This window comes from Humulus lupulus, chromosome 3, assembly GCF_963169125.1.
Source record: "Humulus lupulus chromosome 3, drHumLupu1.1, whole genome shotgun sequence".
NCBI lineage: Eukaryota > Viridiplantae > Streptophyta > Magnoliopsida > Rosales > Cannabaceae > Humulus > Humulus lupulus.
This window is the reverse complement of record NC_084795.1, coordinates 126,135,583-126,160,484: the sequence shown is the minus strand read 5'-3', so window position 1 is coordinate 126,160,484 and position 24,902 is coordinate 126,135,583. Positions and strand designations below refer to the sequence as shown.

Below are 24,902 nucleotides of genomic sequence, written 5' to 3'. Positions count from 1 at the left end.
GTTATTATTGAGTACTTCATCATAGGCTTTGGAAAATCGTAAAAAAGTATTTTAAAACCCAAGTTATGAACATTTTGGCATTTTGATGTAAATTTGGAAAATTTCTGGATAGCATGCCCTGCCAAGATTGTTTTGACTTTTGAATGCGTTTTACTAATAAAAAATCTATGATGTTTGGTAGGGGGTTATTTTAAACATGTATAAGGGCCACTGTAAATTTTTAGCGGAAAATGTGTTAAGGTATAAGAGATATGATTTTTCAAAATTTTCCCTAGAATATGGAAACAAAACATTTGGGCAACAAGCACTGCCCAGATTTCTTTAAACATTTTGATGAGTTATATTATTCAAAAACTTATGAAATTTTGAAGGAAGCTAATTTAAACAAGAAGACTATATTCGTATCGTAAACTAATGGCAAAACATATTGCAGCCATATTATAATCATTCATATTCATATTAAATTCATACTCATAAATCATAATCATAATCATAATCATACATCATGTGATCATGGCAGCCTTATTGTCCATGTCACATCATAAGGTAACCAGCAAAAGCATAAACTTGTAAGACCTCCTCTATGAGATAACAAGATCTTAGGCCCTCAAATAACCTCGGTGCGTCCGCCCTATGAGTAACGTCATATCCTTAGTAACTCCTTTGTTGTATCTCATTCAGCACGCTAACAACCTACTACTTTTCATACAACATACAAGCACATATACAACAGTTCATATCATAACATAGTGATTCGTACTTTACATAACACTTTAGCTTACCATAGTTCATACTTTCCATAACACCATAACCATTGCAATCATATCAATTCATACTTTTCATAACACAATTCATAGATATTCTAGCTAACTTCCTTACCTCAAGTCCAAGAAAAATATTAAGTGCAGGCACTTCACAATGAACCTATAATCACAATCAAACGTTTGTCTTAAAATCATGCAAGATTACACATGCCCAACATACATACCCCACATGTGCATGGGCCATGCACACGTGGCACAAGTTGCATCATATTATAAACATTCAACAATTTCACATATAATCATAAAAATATTAATCTTAGGCCTACTAGTAAATTCTTAATGTTTGCCAAAACAACAATCATGCATTTAATTAAATTGTGTATATTTAAATGTAAAAGTCAACTTGCGTGTAACATGCATACGTGAGGCAGTTCTTAAAACTAGCCTTTAAGTTCGAATTATTTGGTCCTTTATTTTCTAATAAATTTCACAAAAATTCAGAAAGTTTAAAAATAATTTGTCACTTAAATTATTACTACATCCTTTAAATCTCATATTTTTCATTCATAAATTACAAGAATTTAATTTTCTAAAATAATTTCTTAGTTTTAATTTGCATAAAATAATAATCTCATTAATAACATTTAAAAGAATGTGACAAAATTTGTAGTTACTAATAACATTTAAATAAGTTCTTTGATCGCCTTTTAAAATGATTTTACTAAAAAAAACTTGTGCATTTTTAAAATCATTGATTTATCATCACCATTAATTAATGAAAAAGAAAAAACAACAAACACAAATTTATCTAATTTACACCGTTAATCATGTTAAAACATTTCCTAGCATGTTTCTACAACTCATAAACCCTTTTTAACACTTTTTACAAGTCACCGTAACATGTTTCTATACTTGAACAATTCAAGAGTACATTTAATCATGAAAAACCAACAACAAAATCAAAATAGGCTTAAACCATAATGTATACTCATGTTGAATTCCAGACAACATAAAAACATAAAGTATCACAATTATACCATGCCCATAACTCAAAATAAAATCAAGAAACCAAAACATAATCTCACAACCCTTTAAGACACCCTAGGTTGAAACCTTTATGGCACAGACCATGAAAATAATACCAATAATATCTTTCAACGCCAATGGTTTCAAAAACAACAACAAGGGACAACATGAACTCATCATCCATTTTTTAAAAATGTCTTTGCCGAAAATTACATAGCATGTTTCTATCATCCAACTTGTATTTTTATTATCAAGACATCAAGATTCATTGAAACAACCATAGCCCAATTTTAATCTTTCAAAAATAAAAACTATTGTGGATTTCCAATAAAAACCCTAACATGTTCCTATGTTCAATAACATCAACAAGTTGATAGAAAATCATTTAAAATAAAACAACCCTCACATATCTTTATATAATACAAACATTATTATATACACTACACCATATCCATAGATTTATATTTCTAACTCCCATGCTTGTATAAAAATGCACACACGTGCCTACACATAAGGCATCACATGCACATACCACATGTACACATACTTGTATTTATAATTGCATATTTTCATAGAAATATACCATTTGCACAACCTTAGCATGTTTCAATGAATTTGAAAAAAAAAAATGAAAACATGGAGAACAACCTTCATCATATAACCATGCTTGCCATGAACCTATCATTAAACAAGGATAAAAACACAATAATATCAAGGGATAACAAAGTGCTAAAGTCTCCATGCACCAACATCAAGTATTTAACAACAAAACCCAAAACAAAACAATGGGGAATACAATCATCAAAGCATCAATGGGTTCGAGATTTCCCATTACCTCCTTGTAGTTTTCAAGAACACAAAAAAAAAGTGGTCAATTCCTTGGCACCTCAAGACCTAGTTTCAACCAAACCCAAAGAAAAAAATCTATTTCTTATTAAAGAACGCCCTAAACTAGTACTTATTAAAACATTCACATATCGTTGGTCCATAAAGAAAACCACTTTTTATAAAGGTCTCAGTGGGGACTTGTTTAAAACAATGCAAGTTGGGCCCATTAGTTTAAAATGAAAATATGAGTTTTTATGCAAAGTTCAAAAGAAATAATATTAAATAATTAAGTCCCACTGATAATTTAGAAAGTCTCTTAAAACATAACATATTTAAAATGGCATCCTAAAGTGATCGTTTATTCCGTCCATAGGATACCCTACGCCATACACCCTACGACGATAGAACTCCTCACGTCACCACGTGTGCCACCGAGAAATCCTATTTGCTACCTGGAAGGGAAAGTAAGGGGGTGAGCTAAAAGCCCAGTAAGGAAGTACAAACAATAAGCAAGTAAGGATACAACAAATACGAACACTAACGTTCATCTAACACATCATGGCATATCATAACATTATCGTAACATGTCATCATTGCATATTATAACGTAATTGTAACATATCATCATGTCACATCATAACGTAATCGTAACATATCATAACGTAATCGTAACATATCATCATAGCATATCATAACGTAGTCGTAACATATCATCATTGCATATCATAACGTAATCGTAACATATCATCATAGCATATCATAACGTAATCGTAACATATCATCATATCACATTCATACAGCATACATGATGAGCATGGCCCGCTAGTTGTCCATGTCACCCTATGAGGTAAACAAGAGTCTCTGGTCCTTGAATAACCTCGACGCGTCCGCCCTAGGAGTTACGTCTTTATATCCTTAGAAACTCGGGTTACGTCTTTATATCCTTAGTAACCCATTTGATGTGTCGCGTTCATCACACTAACATCCATAAACATATCATATTCATACAAGTTACATATCGTCACATTATAGCATTCATAATTCATAACAATTCATTCATACAATAGTCTTACCATTCATAGCATAAAATCATAGAATCTATCTAACTTCCTTACCTCAGGTCCGAGCTAAGAAATTTCACAACCTCTCAACGAGCCTATACCATAACCAAAACAACATTTCTTAGGTTAATAAAATTACTAGTTTGCCCTTCCATACAAGTCATGTGTGCATGGGCCATGCACACATAATAATATTTGCATATAACATGCAATTATTCTTAACTACACATAAAGCCATAAACGAATAATGCTCATTTTTACCTATTTTACATGCATGATCTTTCTATAAAAACCACATAGTTGAATAATAAACATAATTTTGGACGTAAAAGTGGATTAGCATGTAACATGCATACGTGGGAACATTGCGTAATTGAGATGTTTTAAAAACGATAATTCTACATTTCTTACTTTTATCGTTTTAAAATTAATAGACATATAACATGCTTTATTTTTCTTATAAATTCTAGGTTGATTAAATTTCTCAAAACAGTATTTTAATTTATAAAATCATTTGATTTAGCTTTAAAAAAAAATGTCACAATTTCCTTTATTATTCTCAAATTACAAAGAAGTAACAAAAAGCTTGGAATTAATTAAAATACCTATGATTAATATGTTTCTTTATAAAAATAAATTTTAACATTGGTTAATTGTGTTACATAAATGATGTGAGAAAAATATATCTTTAAGTGTGGGAAAAATATATTTTATTTAAATTATTTAAGACTTAGTTTTATGTAACATAAATCCATATGTGACAATTAAATAATCATTTTAAATAATTTAAACCAAACTTTCAGCTACTATTTAATTTCTTTAAAAATCACAAATAAATTGAATCTAAATATTTTTCTCAATCAAAATAAAGAAAAATCATAACTTATCAAAATATGCATTCATACCATATTAAAATACCATTTTTAATATTACCATAACTTAGGATAATAATTTTGTTTCAAAAACTCATCAAATTCATTTTAGTGAAACATACTTCACATTTTTTTTACAAAAATTCCAGCAACCATTTTTATCTTTAAAAATCACCATATTCAATTTAAAAACTCCTATTTTTCTAAAAATTCAATAAAAATTCTATAGGTATTTATTTGAGTAAAATATCATTTTTATTGGGACTTAAAATACCCTTTTTAATTCCATAAAATTAACATAACATCAAGGACATTACTTATGCATGCAAATCATTTTTTTTTATTAAACTTTTACCCAATTACTTACAAAAATCTGCAAGCTTAATTTCTTATGAAATTCATCTTTTATCCCAAAAATTTCACATAAAATCATACATGTCCAAAATCTCATCATACTCTTATTATATACATAATTCTAAGAATATTACTTACATATTCACATGCAATCTCATAAAATCCCATTTTTTTCTATTCCATTGAATCTACACATGAAATCCAACAAAACGCTAACAATAACAATAACATACATTAATTCATAAACACCATATTCACATATGCATTTATATTAACCTAACATGTTTCTATCATTATTTTCAAGCATCTTAAAATTTATTCATTCACAATATCACATGCATCCTATCAAAATTTCATGGATCCAAATAGCAAGATTTCCAATTATCATTTTACCCAAATTACATAGGTCCTAAAACATGGATCTAATATATTGAAAATCATACAACATCAAACAAAATATCAAGATGATCCTTAGGTATGCCTAGGCCGAAACCCCATATTTGCATTCATAATTACCACTAATCATTATACATAGAAAATCAACATCAAAACCCTTTTATACATCAAACCATAATACCCTTCATGCAAATCAAACAACTTATCATCATCAAGATATCAAGAACACAAAGTACCCATTTTTTTCCTACCCAAAACATAAATCCCCTTTAACCATAATCCCTCTAATAATCTATCCATCAAAACCAAAAATCACAAAATTTAGGGAGGGATTTCAATACCTCTTCTTGATAGAAAATCAAGAATCCAATCCAATCAAGAATCCAATAACCTGCTTGCTCAAACCCTAGGGGTTGTATATTTTGAATAATCAAGATGGAGAAGAAAATGAACAAGGTTAGAGACAACCCAATCAAAATACTAGATTAATCATAAGGAAAACAACCAAAAACCTTACCCTAGCTTGAACCCTTTTTCTTCTTCTTCTTCTCTCTCTAGGTCACGCCCTCTCTCTCTCTCTCTCTTCTCTCTATAATTTGGCAGCCCTCGATCCCAAATGAGCCTTCAACCTCTTTCTTATTTTCTATTTAAATGCCTTAATCTTCAAAACCTAGCTAAGGAAAAATGTAATTATCATTTTCCATTATTTTCCCTAAATCAAAATATAATTCAATTAAAAATTATACTCAGCCAATCAACCCATTTTATCATTGACAGCACACTAATTCCACTCTTGTCTTCCTTGGCTGTCCATGGCTAATAAAGGAAATAATGCTATTCTCGTAACTCTAGGGTGCTGAGACTTGGGACTGGGTTTTGACCCGTTTATGTTACGTTTTAGGGAAAATGATATTCACAGAAAATGTAGATAATTTTATTAGCTTTCTAACGGTATAAGTTGTGTCTAAATTAGATATCCACAGCCCATTTTATACCCATTTTAATGAGGCTGGGTCTAAGGTTACGGGAAAATGACAACTCTATCATTTCTCACCATTTGTTTCCCAATGTTTTTCTTGTGTGAACACAAGCCTCTTTATTTCCCTTTCTTTTTATTTTCTTTTTAAATCCCTTAATTAAATAAAAATAAATAAACCAATAAAAGGAAATTAATGTGTAGAAAGCTATTGCATGCACACCATGCAACCATGCACATGCACATACTCAATCACTAGGGTGCATCACTACCTACTATGCACCTTAGTGCATTAAACCAAATCTCACATAATCACATTTTAAAATAAAAATAAATATATATCATTTAACAAGTAATTTCAAAAAATATTCTACTGTTGACTGTGTTTTTAGCCAACTACGTGAGAACGTCAATAACGACAAGCCTTCAATAGATTGTAAATAACACAGACAGTTTAATCAAGAAAAGTAAATAACACAAGAGATTTTTATAGTGGTTCAGCCCCGATTGTCGGTAATAGCCTAATCCACTTAGAGTTGTGATTATAGATTGTACTCAAGATCAGATGGACTGAGCCAACTGAGTTTCTTCAGTACAGATTGCAAAAATACAAGAATTTTTTCAAATGCCAGCACTTTCTCTCTCTAGAATACTCAGACCTAAGTTTTCTCTCTCTAGAAAGAAGAAGCAGAAGAACCCCTTCTCTCATCCCATAAGCCCTCTATTTATAGGCTTAGGGTCATACATACGGTATCCCCTAGAACCGGGATATTTTATTATATTTATTACATTTAAATTACAAAGAAACATTCAAAATTCAAAATGTAACAAACCCCCCATTTGTGGGAAGAATGAGAGATTCCCGCATATCTTGTTGAAGTTGTTTCTGGGAATCTTGAGTTTGTCCTCCTCTAGCTAGTTGATCCACCTCCTACTAACCACCCATGCAAGTGCTGGTCGGACAGGTGCATGGTGGTAGGACATGTTTTTGTGGGTCGGACCAGTGCATGGTGGTAGGACATGCACTCCTCTCCTCTAACATGGCACTCTCCTCTAGCATGCCATATTTCTCCTCTAACATGGCACTCTTTTATTTGGGCAACCATGCACTTGTTGGACATATGTATAAAGACCAAATTCTTGGGCTCTCCTCGGACCACATCCTTGGGGTCTCCTAGGACCACTCTCTTGGGGTCTCCTAGGACCACTCTCTTGGGTTCTCCTCGGACCAAATCCTTGGGGTCTCCTAGGATGCATTCTCCTTAGCTCTCCTAGGATGCACTCTCCTTAGCTCTCCTAGGACCACACCCTTGGGGTCTCCTAGGATGCACTCTCCTTAGTTCTCCTAGGATGCACTTGGCTTGGTTATGACATCTTTCAAGCAGTCCAAACTCTTCACCAGCTTACCGGGTCACTTTATCACAACTCTGAGGAGTCAATGTATTTATTGACTATTAATATGTCTTTTACTGACCATGCACTGCCACTTGTCACCTTTATTGCCACGTTATTGATCTCCAATTTTTGGGGATAACATCTACCAACAATTCTAACTATTAAATAAAATATCAAACAATCAAATAAAACAACAACAACTAAATAGAATAAACAATATTTAAGTAAAACAATTCATTACACGCAACACTTAAATAAAATAAATCACAAAATTTTAATAAACTAAAAAAAAAATTTGGTGCACTACATTTCTTAAGATCAAAGAAAAAGGAACTAGATGAAAAGAAAAGACAACAAAAATATAGAATCACTAGAACACTTTACCCTAGGGTGTTTCAAAGCCTCCTCCTTATTCTTTCTTCTCCTTTGCTTGTGCCCTCTCTCCCTCTCTCTCTAGTTGAGCCTCTCTCTCTCTCTCCTCCTCTATGCACACGGCAGCCACAAGAGCATCCAAGCTCGTCTCTTTTCTTTCCCTTTTATTTAACCTAAGAGAAAAACCTAGGCTAATGCGAATGGGAAAGTTTCCCAATTCCATTTCTCCTAATTTTTGGCATAAAGTCAATTTACAATAAAAGGGTAATTTAATGGAGAAGATGTCAACAATCCCCTACCCAAAATTGCAAAAAGGCATCTAATTTCATTTATTTAAATTTCAAAACATAATGGGGAGAAGAAATCTCTCCCTTTCCCACTCTCTTCTCACGCCCTCTCTCTCTATTTCCCTTCTTATTTTTTTTCAATTATTTCCCTTTTCCAAAATAACTAAATAATATAAACATTTAATCAATAGGAGAATATACACTATACATGGAAACTAATGCATGCTCACCATGCATACCATGCACATGCACACACAAGTGCATCTCTACTAACCATGGACCTTGGTGCACACAACCAATACTTAAGAATTCACAAATTAAAATAATTCAATAAAACAATTAACAATTTTTAATTCACATAATCTCTACCAAAAAATTCAAACAAATAAAAATACATTCCTAACCCTTAACAATTAATATTAAAATAAAACGCACAAATTAATAAAAAAATAAATAAAAAGTTGGTGTGCTACACTTTCCAAAGTGGTACACGAATTGACTCATCACCTCTCTTGGAAACAACATTGGATCTAATTTCAACTCAAGAAATCAGCAATCCAACCTCACAAGCATCCTCTCAATTAGAGGTAGAACCTTCCACTTCAATTGGTCAATCATCGAAGAAAAGGCCACAAAAATCATTTGTCAGAGCTTATATCCCTATTTCTCCTTTTCTGAGTAGATTAAAAAATCTAAGAATGAGGAGGAAAATAAAGAGATCCTTAAAATTAATATTCAGCTTCTTAAGGAGTTGTGCACAAATAAAAGGAAACTGAAGGGTGATAAAAAGATAACTGTGGGGGAGAATGTCTCTGTTGTTCTTCACAGGAAGTTGCCACCCAAGTGTCATGATCCTGGGATGTTTACAAATCCATGCACCATTGGTAAAACCAGGTTTGATCATTGTATGATACATTTAGGAGCACCTATTAATGTTATGTCTTATTCTATTTTTGCTTCTTCAAATCTTGGGCCTTTAAAAGAAACTGATGTTCTTATTCATTTGGCCAATTGCACTAATGTTTATCTCATAGGGGTGGTTGCAAATATTTTTGTCCAAGTTTTATTTGAGAGGCCATTCAAGATCACTATGAGCACAAATCTGGATGTTAAAGAAGGAAAATTTTCATCAAAATTTGGTGGTGACGTTATAAAGTTTAATGTGTTTAATTCTATTGATGATAATAATCATGACTACATTATTCAATCGAACTAATGACGTTAAATAAAGCACTTGAGGGAGTTTTCTTTTCCTTATCTTTTGTTTTATTTTCATTGAGGACAATGTACTGTTTAAGTGTGGGGGAAGGGAAAACTGGTTGTTTTATTTTATTTTTCATTTAATTGGTATCGTTTTGTTTAGTTGTTTTTAGTCTTTTTTTTCATTTTAGTTAGTTTTTAGGATGTGATAAGCATGGTTAAGTTGAAAGATGTATGTCGATGATAAAATTTCGATTGAGATGGAAATAATTCTACGAAATTGATGAGTTTTACATGAACTGTGTGCTTAATTATTATTTTTGTTGTCACTTAAGCTTGAACGTAGAACACAGTTGGGTTTACCTTTTCATTAGAACTTGGAGAGATTTATGCATGCTATTATAAATATATAATCTCAACCACTCTAGAAAGCATTGATTAATTGTTTGAGGCGAAATCATAAGTACAAATGATTAGGAAGATGATTAAGGCAAGTTGTTTCAATCGTTTGAATCTTTCAAGCCTACCTACGATATCCAATTCCCTAGTTTTCCATTTTTGAGGCATAATGACTAATCTTTTTCTTCTATGAATCCAATATCTAAACCTTTTCACCTTGAATTTTTTTTGGGACCCATTACACCATAGATATATGTGAATGATTATTTTTGAGAGATGGATCTTGTAAGAAGGGAAAAATATGTATTGGTTTGTTGGATTATAGTTTGAATGTTTATGATCCACCATTTATCCCAATGAAGTTAAATTGAAAAAAAAATTAAAAATATTAAAAGAAAAAAATTGCAAAAGTATAAGTGTGGGGGAAATAGAAAGATCAATGTGGAAAGAAGAAAATATAAAGATTATATATTTTTGAATTGTATGGGAAATTTGTGGGAAGATCTAAAGAATAGAATAAATATAGGTTATGGTGTGATTTGAGCTTAAATATATCTTTTTCATCTACCTTTAACTTTAGCCTTATATTACAAGAATACAAAGACCTTTTGATTCTTGTTTATGTGTGCTTATATTAGTGGAGAATAATTGTTTAATGTCTATGGAGTGGATGCTTTTCAAGATACATATTTTATGTCCAAGGGATTTTGAAACATATTCTTGCATGTATAAATTGATTCGGGTGCTTGTGAGTTGGTAAGTTTGATTGTGCATAAATATAAAAAGGAATTTATGTGGTGACTCTACATTAAGTTGAAATTCTAAAGAATGTGGAATTTGGATTTTTTCGAAGAATTATTTGTTTGTGCAATTTTTTAGACAATCATCGAGCTTATGTGTTTAGTTTTTATTTTGTTTGCTCGAGGACGAGCAAGTATCAAGTGTGGGAGAATTTGATAAGTATCGAATTTCTCTATTTTTAACTCATTATTTTATATTTTTACGATTTCCAAGACATTTGGGTGAAAAATAATAAATTTTTGATGTTTTACACACAATGGTCAAGCTTGGCATTACAAGTATAGAACCTAGGTGAAATTATTTGCATGTTTACTAAATTTGTTGCCTAGATTAACTTGTTTTCATTGAATGTAATGCTTTTCCTGAGTTAAATAGATCGCATGCTTAATAGGTTTATTGCTTGGTAAAAATGATTAATTAATGAGAGCTTAGATTTAATTAATTATAATAGGGAAACTGGGATAATTGACTGCTTATGTGTTATATGCGGGGTTAATAGTATAATTGGGAATAAAGAATAATGTTTGCATGATTGATTGATTGTTGAAGGTGGAGAATAATTCTTAACTAACCTATAAAATTGTATTACCAATTTCTCTTTATTTATTACTTTATTTTTTGTTAAGAAATCTTGAAATAAAATCCCCTATTTAATTCTTTTTTTTTATTATTATTTTGAATGATAAATTGAATACTAGTCCTCGTGGGTTCGACCCTTACTACCACTTTACTGATATTTTAGTGAATAATTATAATTAAATTTGTTACGAGATATGATGCATCATATCTCAATACCTTGCAGGAAATCCAAAACAAAGCATAACAGAGTAATAACCAATAGTAAAATTGACCCTAGAAGCAAATTCTGGAGTTGCCAAAAGTATCTCCTAGTGTCTCAGCTCAAATAGAAATGGAGACTCAAGTATTTGCACTGATGTCTAATTTAGAAATCCCTTTTGAGGGTAACCATTGGTTACCTAGGCCATTTATAGTAACTTAAACGAGGTTGGTGGATCCACTCCGGCTCATCAAGACTCCTAGGCCACTTGGCCAACTTACCTTCTTGGCCAATTGTCATGGTAGCTAATCGGACAAATTAAATAACATTTCACAATGGAGCATAAGTACTCCTAGGATCATTCAGACTCCTAGGTTACCAGTATATTTATATCCTTGCTAATTCTCATAGTCGCGAACCAGGCTAAAACGACATATCACAATAGAGCATAAGCATCCTTAGGATCGTTTAAATCCTAAGTTACCCAGTGCTTATCTCGAGAGTCATGGCCATGACCGGACTATAATACACAATGTGTCACAATGGAGCATAAGCATTCCCCATGACACACTCTCTCAAGGGTCTCGAGTGTAGCCCAAACCACAATACATAACATCTCACTGCGGAGCATAAGCATTCTCCAGGACTTACTTATCTTGCATGAAGCGTAAGTACCGCCTAGTCTGTAACGACCCAACTATTCTAGACCTTGGACCATTAATAACTACTATACTAATCATAAGAAAACGTACATATGAAAACATCATAACTTTATTATATAAAGAAAATGTTTGAATACATAAATATTTTACTTAGGATATGGGACCCCATTATTTTGAAAATAAAGCAAAACATAACTTAAATAAATGGGTTACAAAATAAAGTGCGGAAAATAATACATAGAAATCATAATTTAATGACTTAAAGACTTCATCCTCTAATCAAACACTTAGTCCATCGATTCCATCTTGCCTCAATACACATCCCTAAGCTGCCAAGAACCTTTCCCCCGCCATAGCTAGTTTCCTACACATATAAACATAAAGTATTGATCCTAATGCCCAGCAAGGAAAAACTAACAACATAAATCATATACATAAAATTTATATCATATGCTAAAAACATATCATAAACATATGTCATATATACTACAATAGCCATTATATTACTTGGGGCTTGTTAACTAATCAAGTCATATGCCCATTCGATTTGTGGGGCTTGCTAGCTAAGCAAGTCATGTCCCCATAAATTTACTGGGGCTTGTTAGCTATACAAGTCATATGCCAAAGTCTACCGACATACATAATATAACATTTCATAACACAACATAACATACGATAACATACAACATATAAAATCCTATCCTATTTTCCTTACCAATATACCGGGATATGAGAACAATATCAGGACTTTGGAACACTCCTAAAAACTATAATAGAAAGGTGAGTATACTAAAGAAAAAGGATGAAAAGAACGAACTACACCATCGAAAGCATACTTACCAACAACAATCTTATGTTCAAGATCTTAGATTCCTAACCAAGATTAAAGAATACGAGTTAGGATTTTGAGTAGAAAAACTATAAGAATAATATAGAAATGAACTAGAAGAAGGAATATCTCGAATGCTTCTATAACCGAAATACACCTCAAACCGAAATATACTACGAACCTTACTTCCCGAGTGTTTATTAAGCTTATAAGGATAAAGCTTATAGCCCAAACCCAAGTTTTTACACTCTAAAGTACTCCTATTAGCTTGTAGGCTCTGAACTTTGCTTGATGAATGAAGAAATGGCTGGGTACTAGGTCCTATTTTAAGAGTTCAATAATGAAAAGATCTTTATTAACTTGAATAAAATAATGGCTTTTTAATTGAAAAATCTTTGAATAATCGTTCAGCAGAGGCTGAAGACTCGGTCAAAAAGATTCTGAACTAATCAAGAGGTTAAGGAATAAAATAAGCTCGGTTTAAAAAACGTTCAAATATCTGGCACTACAGCCGATATATCGCCCCTAGAAGGCGATATATCACCTGGGCTAATATGCCCGAGGCTCGTCGAGGTGGCCGTGCGAAGTTACCTATTTTTCGTATCCCCGTATGGTGATATATCGCCCCCTAGTGCTGTGATATATCGCCATACGCTGAAATATTATACACGTAATTACATTTTTTCAGCCTAATTTGAATTGAGTAAATAGCCTTGACTAAGTCCTCTAACGATTTCAAAGCTACTGGCAGACCCTAGGATATTCAAATATTACTCTTAATAAATTTATTCCTCAAAATACTTAATTATTCATTAAACATGCACATGACAAGTGTCATTTCCTTATTGGGTTTATCTAAACCTTATATTATAATAAATATCACCTTCGTAATCTGTTATATTAATTAGACCTTTGGTTATAATTAATATTTTTAAACTATAGGTTAAACTTATAAAATCTACAAGTGTTACTACGAGTGTCCAACTAAATCCCGGTCTGAACCAAAATCCACTGTCATAAAAATGCTACAACTATTAGCATTGCTACTACTATCTAACTAGCTAAGTAAAGTTCTTGGACTCTACAATTCTCCCCTACTAAAAAAAATTTCGTCCTCGAAATTTACTTACCAAATAACTCCGGATACCGGCCTTGCATGTCCTCCTCCAACTCCCATGTTGCCTCCTGTTCCGAACTATTACTCAATAGGACTTTAACTATAGGAATACTCTTCGATCGTAACTGCTTCACCCCTATATCCAGGATTCTAATCGGTCGTCCCTCGTAACTTAAGTCTTTCTGAAGTGCTATCGTATCGTACTTGAGGACGTGAGATGGGTCTGACACATACTTGCAGAACATTGAGATGTGGAACACGTTGTGGCTATCTGCAAGAGCTGGCGGTAAGGCTAGTTTATACGTAACTCCTCCCACTTTTTCCAATATCTCAAAAGGACCTATAAATCGGGGACTAAGCTTGCCTTTCTTCCTAAATCGTTTCACACCTTTCATAGGAGATATCTTAAAGAAGACTTGATCTCCAACTTTGAATTCCACATCGCGTCGCTTGGCATCTGCATGGCTTTTTTGTCGGCTTTGAGCAGCAAGCATACACTGTCTAATGAGCACTACTGCTTCTTGAGATTGTCTAACAGCTTCGGGACCTAGAAGCTGCCTTTCTCCTACCTTGTCCCAGTGCAACGGTGATCGACACCTTCTTCCGTATAGCAACTCATAAGGTGCCATCCCGATCGTTCACTGGTAACTATTGTTGTAGGAGAACTCTATCAACGACAAGTATTTATTCCATGATCCTCCGAAATCAAGTACACAAGCGCGCAGCATATCCTCTAAAATCTTAATCGTACACTTGGAATGCCCATCTCTCTGAGGATGAAAAGTTGTACTAAGACTTAACTTAGTACCCATAGCTTGCTGTAAACTTCCCCAAAATGTCGATGTAAACACCGATCCTCTATCTGACACTATTGTCTTGGGGATTCCATGCAACCGTACTATCTCTTAGACATAGATGTCTGCATATTGGTATGTCGTGTATGAAGTCTTAACGGGCAGGAAATAAGCTGACTTGGTTAGTCTATCTATTACTATCCAAGCGGAATCATGCTGCTTAGTCGTTCTTGGCAAACCTGTCACGAAGTCCATAGCTATATGGTCCCACTTCCATTCTGGTACACTAAGCGGTTGCAATAAGCCTGCACGTCGTTGATGTTCTGCTTTCACTTGCTGACATACTAGTCACTTAGACATAAACTCTGCTATGTCCTTCTTCATCCCTAACCACCAATAGATTGCCTTGATGTCATGAGTCATCTTGGTCGACCCTGGGTGAACAGAGTACGAGGTGCTGTGCGCTTCTTCTAGAATCGTCTTCTTAATCTTTTGATCATTTGGCATGCATATCGGATCCTTATATCTCAATAAACCTTGACTAGATATTGAGAAGTCTGTGGTCTTGCCTTCTCTGACTGCATCCATGTGTGCTGCTAGTGTGTCATCATGTCCCTGCCCAATCCGTATATCTTCTAGCAGATTTGACTGGATAGACAAATTAGCCAGCTTTCCGATAACTACCTCTATTATGGCATTGATCAGCTCCTGCTGCAGCGGCTTTTCTATTCTGGCTAGTGCTGCTAAACTTCCATAACTCTTCCTACTTAGCGCATCGGCAACTACATTTGCCTTTCCCTGGTGGTATAGGATTTCACAGTCATAATCCTTTACTAGCTCTAACCACCTGCGCTGCCTCATATTGAGCTCCTTCTGAGTGAAAAAGTACTTTAAACTTTTGTGGTCCGTATAAATCTCACACCGTTCTCCGTAAAGATAATGGCGCCAGATTTTCAACGTAAAGACCACCGCTGCCAATTCCATATCATGCGTTGGATAGTGTTGCTTTTACTCCTTCAACTGTCATGAGGCGTAGGCTATCACCTTGTCATTCTGCATCAGCACGCAACCCAACCCTTGCTTCAACGCATTGCAGTAAACTACAAACTTATCATTGGGTGTCAATACACAGAGTACTGGTGCTGAGCAAAGCTTATCTTTAAGCAACTGGAAACTTTCTTCACTTCTATCATTCTAATTGAATCTTTGTTGTTTCTGGGTCTGGTTGATGAGTGGAGTGGCTATCTTAGAAAAGCCCTCTACGAACCTCCTATAATAACCTTCCCACCCCAGAAAGCTTCTTACTTCAGATGCGTTCTTTGATCTTGGCCACTCCTTCACGGCCTCTACTTTTGATGGGTCTACTGCAACTCCGTCTTTTGATATAATGTGCCCGAGGAACGCCACTTGGAAAGCCAAAACTCACATTTCTTGAACTTGGCGTAGAGTTGATGCTCCTTCAGTCGTGACAAAATCAACCTCAAATGTTCCTTGTTCTCTACTTCATCCTTAGAGTATACTAAGATGTCGTCGATGAACACTACGATGAATTTATCTAAGTAGTCCTTGAAGACCCTATTCATCAAGTCCATAAACGTGGCTGGTGCGTTGGTAAGACAAAAAGACATAACTAAGAACTCGTAATGTCCATAACGAGTTCTAAAGGCTGTCTTAGGAATATCTCCTCCCTTTACCATGAGCTGATGATACCCGGACCGTAAATCAATCTTTGAAAATACAGTCGCACCTCAGAGTTGATCAAACAAGTCGTCGATCCGGGGTAGTGGGTACTTATTCTTAATCGTTACCTTGTTCAACTCGCGATAGTCTATACACATCCACATGCTTCCATCCTTTTTCTTCACGAATAGCACCGGTGCTCCCCATGGCGAATAGCTCGGCCTAATAAAACCCAAGTCTAGGAGTTCTTGTAGCTGCGTCTTTAACTCCTTGAGTTCTGTAGGTGCCATCTGGTACGGTGCTTTGGAGATAGGCTCAGTGCCCAATACTAATTCTATCGTGAAGTCAATTTCCTGAGTCAGCGGTAATCCTGGCAAGTCATCGGGAAATACTTCTGGGAATTCTCGTACAATCCAGACGTCTCCAATCTTAAGTGGTGCTTCCTTTACTATATCTGTGATGCTGGCTAAAAATGCTTGACATCCTTTTTCTATCATTCTTTGAGCCTTAAGAGATGATATTAGCGGGGTGCGTAATCCTGAAACTTGTCCCATGAAACATAATCTCTGGCCGTCAGGAGTCTCAAATATCACCTTCTTGCGTTTGCAGTCGATGGTTACGCCATGCCGTGCTAGCCAGTTCATGCCTAGTATCATGTCAAAGTTCTTGATCTCCAGTTCTATCAGGTCTCCTTCTAGTTCTACGTCCTTAATCTTGATCGGTACGCCTCGTACTATCCGTGATGATAGAACTACTTTGCCCGAAGGCAACTCTGTTACAAACCTAGTTCTAAATCTTTCACAAGGTTTGTCTAGTTTTTCTATCATTCCTAACGAGATATACGAATGAGTGGCTCCCATATCAAATAATACAGAGCATATATTATTGAGGATAGAAACCTGACTTGTGACCACCTTATTGCTAGCATCAGCCTCTCTTTAGGTTAAGGCAAAAACCCTAGCAGGAACCATCTTGTTGTCTTTCTTCCCTTCTCGCTTGCGCTGAGGGCAATCTCTTTTCTGGTGTCCTTCCTGACCACAGTTATAACATTCCTTGGTGTTTGTGCAGCATTCACCAGGATGTTTCTTCTGAAACTTAGCACATGGCGGGTATTCCACATAACCCGGCTTATTTCCCCATTATTTGTCCGTGCCCTCTTATCGCTGTCAGATTGCTTATTATCTGGATGCCTTCTTTTCTCACCGTTACTGTTGTTGCCAGACTGATTATTGTTATTATGGTTGTTGTCCTGACTGGTCTGAGGTTGACCCTGCTATCTAGGCTTAGGCTTACTGGCTTCTTCTTTACTTACATTAGCCTCTAGCCTCTCTACTTCTATTGTCGTCTCTAGAACGTTGGCATACGTAGTATTCCCCAGGTTTGCTAGATTAACCCCTAGCTCAATCTTTGGTTGAAGTCCTCTAACGAACTTGTTCACTCTCAGAAAATTAGTTGGAACCTTCTCAGATGCAAACTTAGCTAATCGGTCGAACTGCCGAGCATACTCTGCTAACGTCAAATTGCCTTGCTTTAGACTAGCGAATTCCTCGACCCTTGAAGCAATGATAGCTGAATTGTAGTACTTTTTGTGGAACAACTCCACAAATCTGGTCCAAGTCATAGTGGCGACATCGTGAGTCTGTTGGACAAAGTCCCACAAGATTCTGGCATCCTTCTTGAGCAAAGACGAGACGCAGGATATACGGTCCGCGTTACTAAGATTCATGTGCGTCAGAATTGGCTCCACATTCCATAGCCATTATTCTACCTCAAATGGGTTTGTAGTCCCTTCAATGTTTGGAGCAAGCTGCTTACGGAACCTCTCATAAATTGGCTCCATGTGTTGTACTGGATACAGCGCATAATTCGTCACTGGCCATCCCCCATATGGACCAACTTGTTGGGGTGTTGTGGCTGCGGCTGCGGCTGCGGTGGAGGCTGAGTTTGGGGCTGAGCCTATTGTCGTTGTTGCTGCAAAAGTTCCTCGACTTGTTGTCGCAGTCTGGCGATCTCCGCAGTGTTGTCAGCTGGCAGTGCCAGCGTGTTGCGGCTGGCAGTAGCATGCACTCCCCTTCTGCGAACTGGAGGGGCTTCATTGTTTACTGGAGCAGCGTTGGAGGCATTTCTGTTGGTGCGTGCAGATCTTCGGAGAGACATCGCAATAGAGTTCTAATAGTTGAAAGAAACATGTTAGAACTTTACCTAATAGGCTCTAAGGCAAAAACTTATTCTAAATAGACATAATTCGGACCTATTGATTATGACTTCTTATGGAAAAAATTTATATAAGTCTTCTTTATTATTAGGATGGCTTTCTATACTTAGAAAAACAAGCCATCTTTATTATTTTCTAAGTCTATTTCTAATCTTCCTATATGACTTTATTCTCAGGCTCGAAACTCATCTTTGTTCCAAAGTTAACCATATTGAGGGAGGGCTGGGATCAATAAAATTGTTTCCACTACTATGGCCCCCTAACTCTCAATATAGAAACTCGGTTCATTGATTTGTATCCACCCTCATCGAACTTAGTCATTATGTATTTTATTTATAATTTATTATGATTGCGAAAAAATATCAAACTCATACATGATAACAAAATAACATGATATTAATTTGGAAAAGAGTTTTCACTAATTACAACCATAAATAATAAATAAAAAACAAACAATGAAACTAACTATTCTAAAAATCAGGATCATCTAAATATGATCCTTCATCTAGCATATCATCATCTAACTCTTCATAGTCTTTATTATCATGTGCCTCAAAATTCCCTCGAGGAAGGTTTGTAAAAATCCTATGCTTTTGCTCATTTGTAAACTGAAACTCCATTTTTGAAGTGAACCTAATTAAGAGAAAATAATACCTCATTGCTACCGGCAGTTCACCTTCATCATCCATTGTTTCCCATATTTCCCATCAATTGTAAACTAAAACTCCAGCTCATCAAGACTCCTAGGCCACTTGGCCAATGTTAGGGCCATTTTAGGTTTGTTTTAGGGATCGTTTTAGGTTGTGTTTTTAGTTATTTAGGATTGTTTAGTGCAGATTTACATTTGTTTTCTTTTTGTTTCAGGTTTCAATGATCAAGTGCATATCATGGCATGAGATGAGAAGAAACATGTTAAAAAGGATGAATAAGTTGGATTTAGTGTTGATTGTGGAGATTCAAGACATCATGTGTGGAAGATTCAACATTAAAGAGGCTCAGTACATGTCCTTTATGTTCTATAACGCAAGTCTGAGACTTTATGCCACAATTTGACAAGGATTTAATCCCTGTCTGGAAACATGTCTAGAAACGAAGTTTCAGATATTTCTCTTAGCTTTCCACAGCTTTTTGAATCATTCAATTCGGAGTTATATTGAAGAAGTTATGATCAAAAGACGATGAGCTGACGCTTCAAGCTGTTCCAGATGAGTCAAATTTATTCTGTGCAAAGTAGCGCCCCAGCGCTACAAACCAGTGCCCCAGCGCTGTCGAGAAACAGAGAGCACATTTTTATGCGGGTTGTAGCGCCTAGGCGCTACGTTTCAGCGCCCCAGCGCCATCAATTTTCCAGAAGCGTGTTTTGAGACTTATTTTCAGCGCCTCAGCGCTATCCCGTAGCGCCCCAGCGCTAGGGTCTGTACGGAAACACAATTTAGGGGAATTTTTAGGGGTAATCTTGTCTTTTCATGCAAAAAAATGAATTAGGGTCTCTAAAAACTTGATTATTGACGTTTTTAGAGGGGGAGATCAGATCAAGGAAGGTGGCTAGGGAGGAAACAACAAGACAACTCAGAGTTATTTTTCTTTTTCTTTATCTTTTGATTCCATGTTTATGTTTGATTTAGTCATGTTTATGAACTAAATTTCTGTTAGGTTTTCTAATTGACTCTCTTGAAACTCTATTATGATTTAATGTATTTATCTATTTCATCTTCATTCTGAAATCTATTCAATTTGGGTTTATTGTGTATGTATTTGACTGCGCGTCATCTACATATGATTTACGAATTTGAATCAAAATCTGAAAAGTGAGATTTGAATATGCTAAAATTGAATAGACATAGACTTCTATTTAGAACGAGAGTATCAAATTGGTTTATGTGATTGAGGGTTGTATTCACTGCTTCCTATTGTTTGAATTTACCATAGAAATATAGGGAATTCACACTAGGTCGAGTTTTCTATTTCTTAACTCGAATAGTTAACACTTTTGCAAACCTATCATTTCAATGAGAAGAGTTTCAGTAGTAATTGCATTAAAGATTAATAGAGTGGATAGTAGAGAAGATTAGGATTCCTAGTTGTTTTACAGTGAATTCAATCCAAGGTTTTGTTATTATTTGTTATTTTATTTTTAATTATTGTATCTGAATATTACAATTTCTTTTGCTGTGTCTAAAAAAATCAAGAATTCTAATTGATCAAATAGAAAAAGAAATTAATTGACTGGTAATTGAGAATTCAGTCCTTGAGGACGATACTTGGTTTTTACCATATTATTACAAATTGCGACTGTGTGCACTTGCATAGCTTAAAAATATCGCAACATGATTCTGGTGCTGTTGCCGGGGACTGAAAATAATTATCAATATCAGTCTAATTAATTTTTATTCTAATTTGATTTTAATTTCTCTTGTTTCTAATCTGTTTAGTTGCTTAATTTGTCTATCTCAGGTGAATTTTGGTATATGCGTGGGAGAAGAGGAAAAGACACACTTGTTCCTCTGAATCCTGAGATTGAAAAGTCTTGCAAGCAAGTCAGAAAGAACAAGAGGGAGGCCCAGAAATCTGTGAAGATGGCACAGAATGAAGGGGATGGCAGGAATGTTCTAATTCCTGGAATTGTACAAGGGGGTCAGGCTCAGAACAATGCTGAGAGGAGCATGAGGGATTATGTACTGCCCACTCTGACGGGAGTACAAAATAGTATACACCCACCAGCTGTAGAGGCCAACAACTTTGAAATCAAGCCCGCTATTCTACAAATGGTGCAGTCCTCTGTGCAATTCAATGGGTTACCTTCTGAAGATCCTCACACCCATTTGTCCAATTTTCTGGAGTTGTGTGGAACCTTCAGATATAATGGGGTGAGTGACGATGCAATTAAGCTGAGGCTTTTCCCATTTTCTCTGAGGGACAGAGCCAAAAGTTGGCTGAACTCGCTCCAGCCAAATTCTATTGTCACCTGGCAAGATCTAGCTCATAAATTTTTGTCTAAATTCTTCCCTCCGTCCAAAGCTGCTAAATTGAGGGGAGAGATCAATAACTTTTGCCAGAATGATGGAGAGTCACTGTATGAAGCTTGGGAACGGTTTAAGGAACTCCTGAGAAGATGTCCTCATCATGGCATTGAACAGTGGATGCTAGTACAGAATTTCTACAATGGTTTATGTCCTACAACCAGAACCATTATTGATGCTGCAGCAGGTGGCACTTTTATGAGCAAGTGTGCAACTGGTGCTTATGAGCTGCTAGAGGACATGGCCACAAACAATCATCAGTGGTCTGAGGAAAGATCATCAGGAGTTAGAAAGGTAGCTGGGGTGCATGAGCTGGATGCAATCACTGCTCTAACAGCGCAAGTAGCCTCTTTGACAAAGCAGTTACAACAGAGGAGTGTATATGCTAATGCGCTTCAGATGGCAGTGAGGTGTGAAATGTGTGGTGGTGCTCATTCTGTCGATCAGTGCCCTATCTGTATGAATAATAACACCCCAATGGATCATGCTCAAGTTCAAGCGGTGGGAAACTTTCAAAGGCCACTCAATAACCCATTCTCCAATACTTACAATCCTGGGTGGCGAAATCATCCCAATTTTTCGTGGAAGAATAATCAAGGCCAACAACCTCAGTTTCAGGGCCAATTTCAGAATAACATGCCTCAGCCACCTATGCATCAAGCTTCGTCATCACAACAGCCTAGGCCTCAACAATCAATGCCTCAACCTGAGAGGCCTAATGAACTGCAAGCCACCTTGTTGACTCTCACTAATACTCAGACTCAATTTTTGACTGAGACCAGATCCTCTATTCGAAACCTTGAGACACAAGTTGGGCAGTTGGCCAATATGCTCAATAACAGACCCAGGGAAATTTGCCCAGTAATACTGAAGTCAACCCCAAGGAGCAAGTTCAGGCAATTACTCTGAGGAGCGGGAAGCAAACTGAGCAGCCTAGACCTCCACAAGCAGTGGTTCAGAATAAAGAGATGGGTGCACAGTCTGATTCAGAAAGGGTTACTGAGGACCACCAGCAGTCATAAAAGATTCCGCCAGTTGTTATTGAGCAGCCAGTTCGAGTTCCATACCCTCAGAGGCTTAGAAAGACTACACTTGATAAACAGTTTTCTAACTTTCTTGAGGTGTTTAAAAAGCTGCACATAAACATTCCTTTTGCTGAGGCCTTGGACAAGATGCCCAGCTATGTTAAATTCACGAAGGAGATTCTGTTAAAGAAAAGAAGGATGGAGGACTATGAGACTGTAGCACTCACTGAAGAGTGCAGCGCGGTTTTACAAAGGAAGTTACCCCAAAAGCTAAGAGATCCGAGGAGTTTCACCATACCTTGCACCATTGGCAAGTTTGAATGCAAGCACGCCTTATGTGATCTGGGGGCAAGTATCAATCTGATGCCCTTATCTGTGTTTAAAAGACTTGGTTTGGGGGAGGCAAAACCAACAACTGTCACTTTACAGCTCGCAGACCGATCATTAACACATCCAGGAGGTATTATTGAGGATGTTCTTGTAAAGGTGGATAAGTTCATATTTCCAGCTGACTTTATTGTTCTGGACATGGAGGACACAGATGTCCCGATTATTCTTGGTAGGCCATTTCTAGCCACAGGCCAAGCTCTTATTGATGTTCACAAAGGAGAGCTTAAGCTTAGAGTTCAAGGAGATGAGGTGGTCTTTAATGTCTTCAAGTGTATGAAGTATCCGGTGGCTAGTGACAGTTGCTTTAGTGTGGATGTGATAGAAAAGGCAGTCTCCAAGAGAAGGATGAGCAGTGATGCCCTAGAGGCAGTATTATTGGGTGATGAGGGCGATGATGATGATGATGCTAAGATCAGAGAATGTGTAAACTGGATAAACTCCTTCTTACCATATTGGATGAAGTTTCAAGAATTAGCAGATACGACTGATAAACCGCTAACCTCCATTCAGCAGCCACCGCCGTTGGAATTAAAGGTCCTCCCAGATCACTTGCGCTATGCTTATTTGGGAGAGAATGAAACTTTACCTGTCATTGTGTCAGCTGACCTGTCAAAGGTAGAATTGGAGAAACTGTTGAGGGTTCTAAGGGAGCATAAATTGGCCATTGGGTGGACCTTGGCAAATATTAGAGGAATCAGCCCATCGACAGTGATGCATAAAATTTTGTTGGAGGAGAATAGCAATCCATCCATAGAGGCCCAGAGAAGACTCAATCCAGCTATGAAGGAAGTAGTATTGGAGCAAATTCTTAAATGGTTGGATGTTGGGGTAATCTACCCAATTTCTGATAGCACATGGGTGAGCCCTGTGCAAGTGGTACCTAAGAAGGGTGGAATGACTGTGGTGAAAAATGAGAACAATGAACTCATTCCAACAAGGACTGTAACGGGGTGGCGGATTTGTATAGACTACCGCAAGCTCAATAAGGCAACAAGGAAGGATCATTTTCCTCTGCCTTTCCTTGATCAGATGCTTGACAGATTGGCAGGCCATAGCTACTACTATTTCTTGGATGGGTATTCTGGGTATCATCAGATCGCTATTGCACCAGAGGATCAAGAGAAAACAACCTTCACATGTCCTTATGGCACATTTGCTTCCAGGAGAATGCCATTTGGACTATGCAATTCCCCTGCAACATTTCAACGGTGCATGATGGCCATATTTTCAGACATGGTAGACCGGTGTATTGAGATATTCATGGATGATTTCTCAGTTTTTGGCTCATCATTCGACCTCTATTTGGGTAACTTGGAGAACGTGCTACGTCGTTGTGAGATGGCAAATCTGGTGCTGAATTGGGAGAAATGCCATTTTATGGTGAAAGAAGGGATTGTTCTTGGCCATAAAATTTCAAGTGAGGGAATTGAGGTAGATAGAGCAAAAATTTCTACCATTGAAAAGATGCCTCCAACAGTTTCAGTCAAAGGAGTTAGAAGTTTTCTTGGTCACGCTGGGTTCTATCGGAGATTCATAAAAGATTTCTCTAAAGTGTCCAAGCCCCTCTCAAATCTGCTTATGAACGGAGTTGTCTTTTATTTTAATGATGAATGTTTGAGGGCTTTCAATTTCTTGAAAGAAAAGCTTATTTCTGCTCCAAT

The 24,902-nt window shown here is 36.2% G+C and overlaps 1 non-coding gene across 1 annotated transcript; it reads right to left on the bottom strand.

The window, feature by feature from the left end:
• Nucleotides 1-21,829: 21,829 nt before the first annotated feature.
• On the bottom strand, nt 21,830-21,936 carry LOC133827848 (small nucleolar RNA R71). The gene has a single exon (XR_009890499.1). It is a non-coding gene; the product is annotated as a small nucleolar RNA R71 (small nucleolar RNA).
• Nucleotides 21,937-24,902: the final 2,966 nt, after the last annotated feature.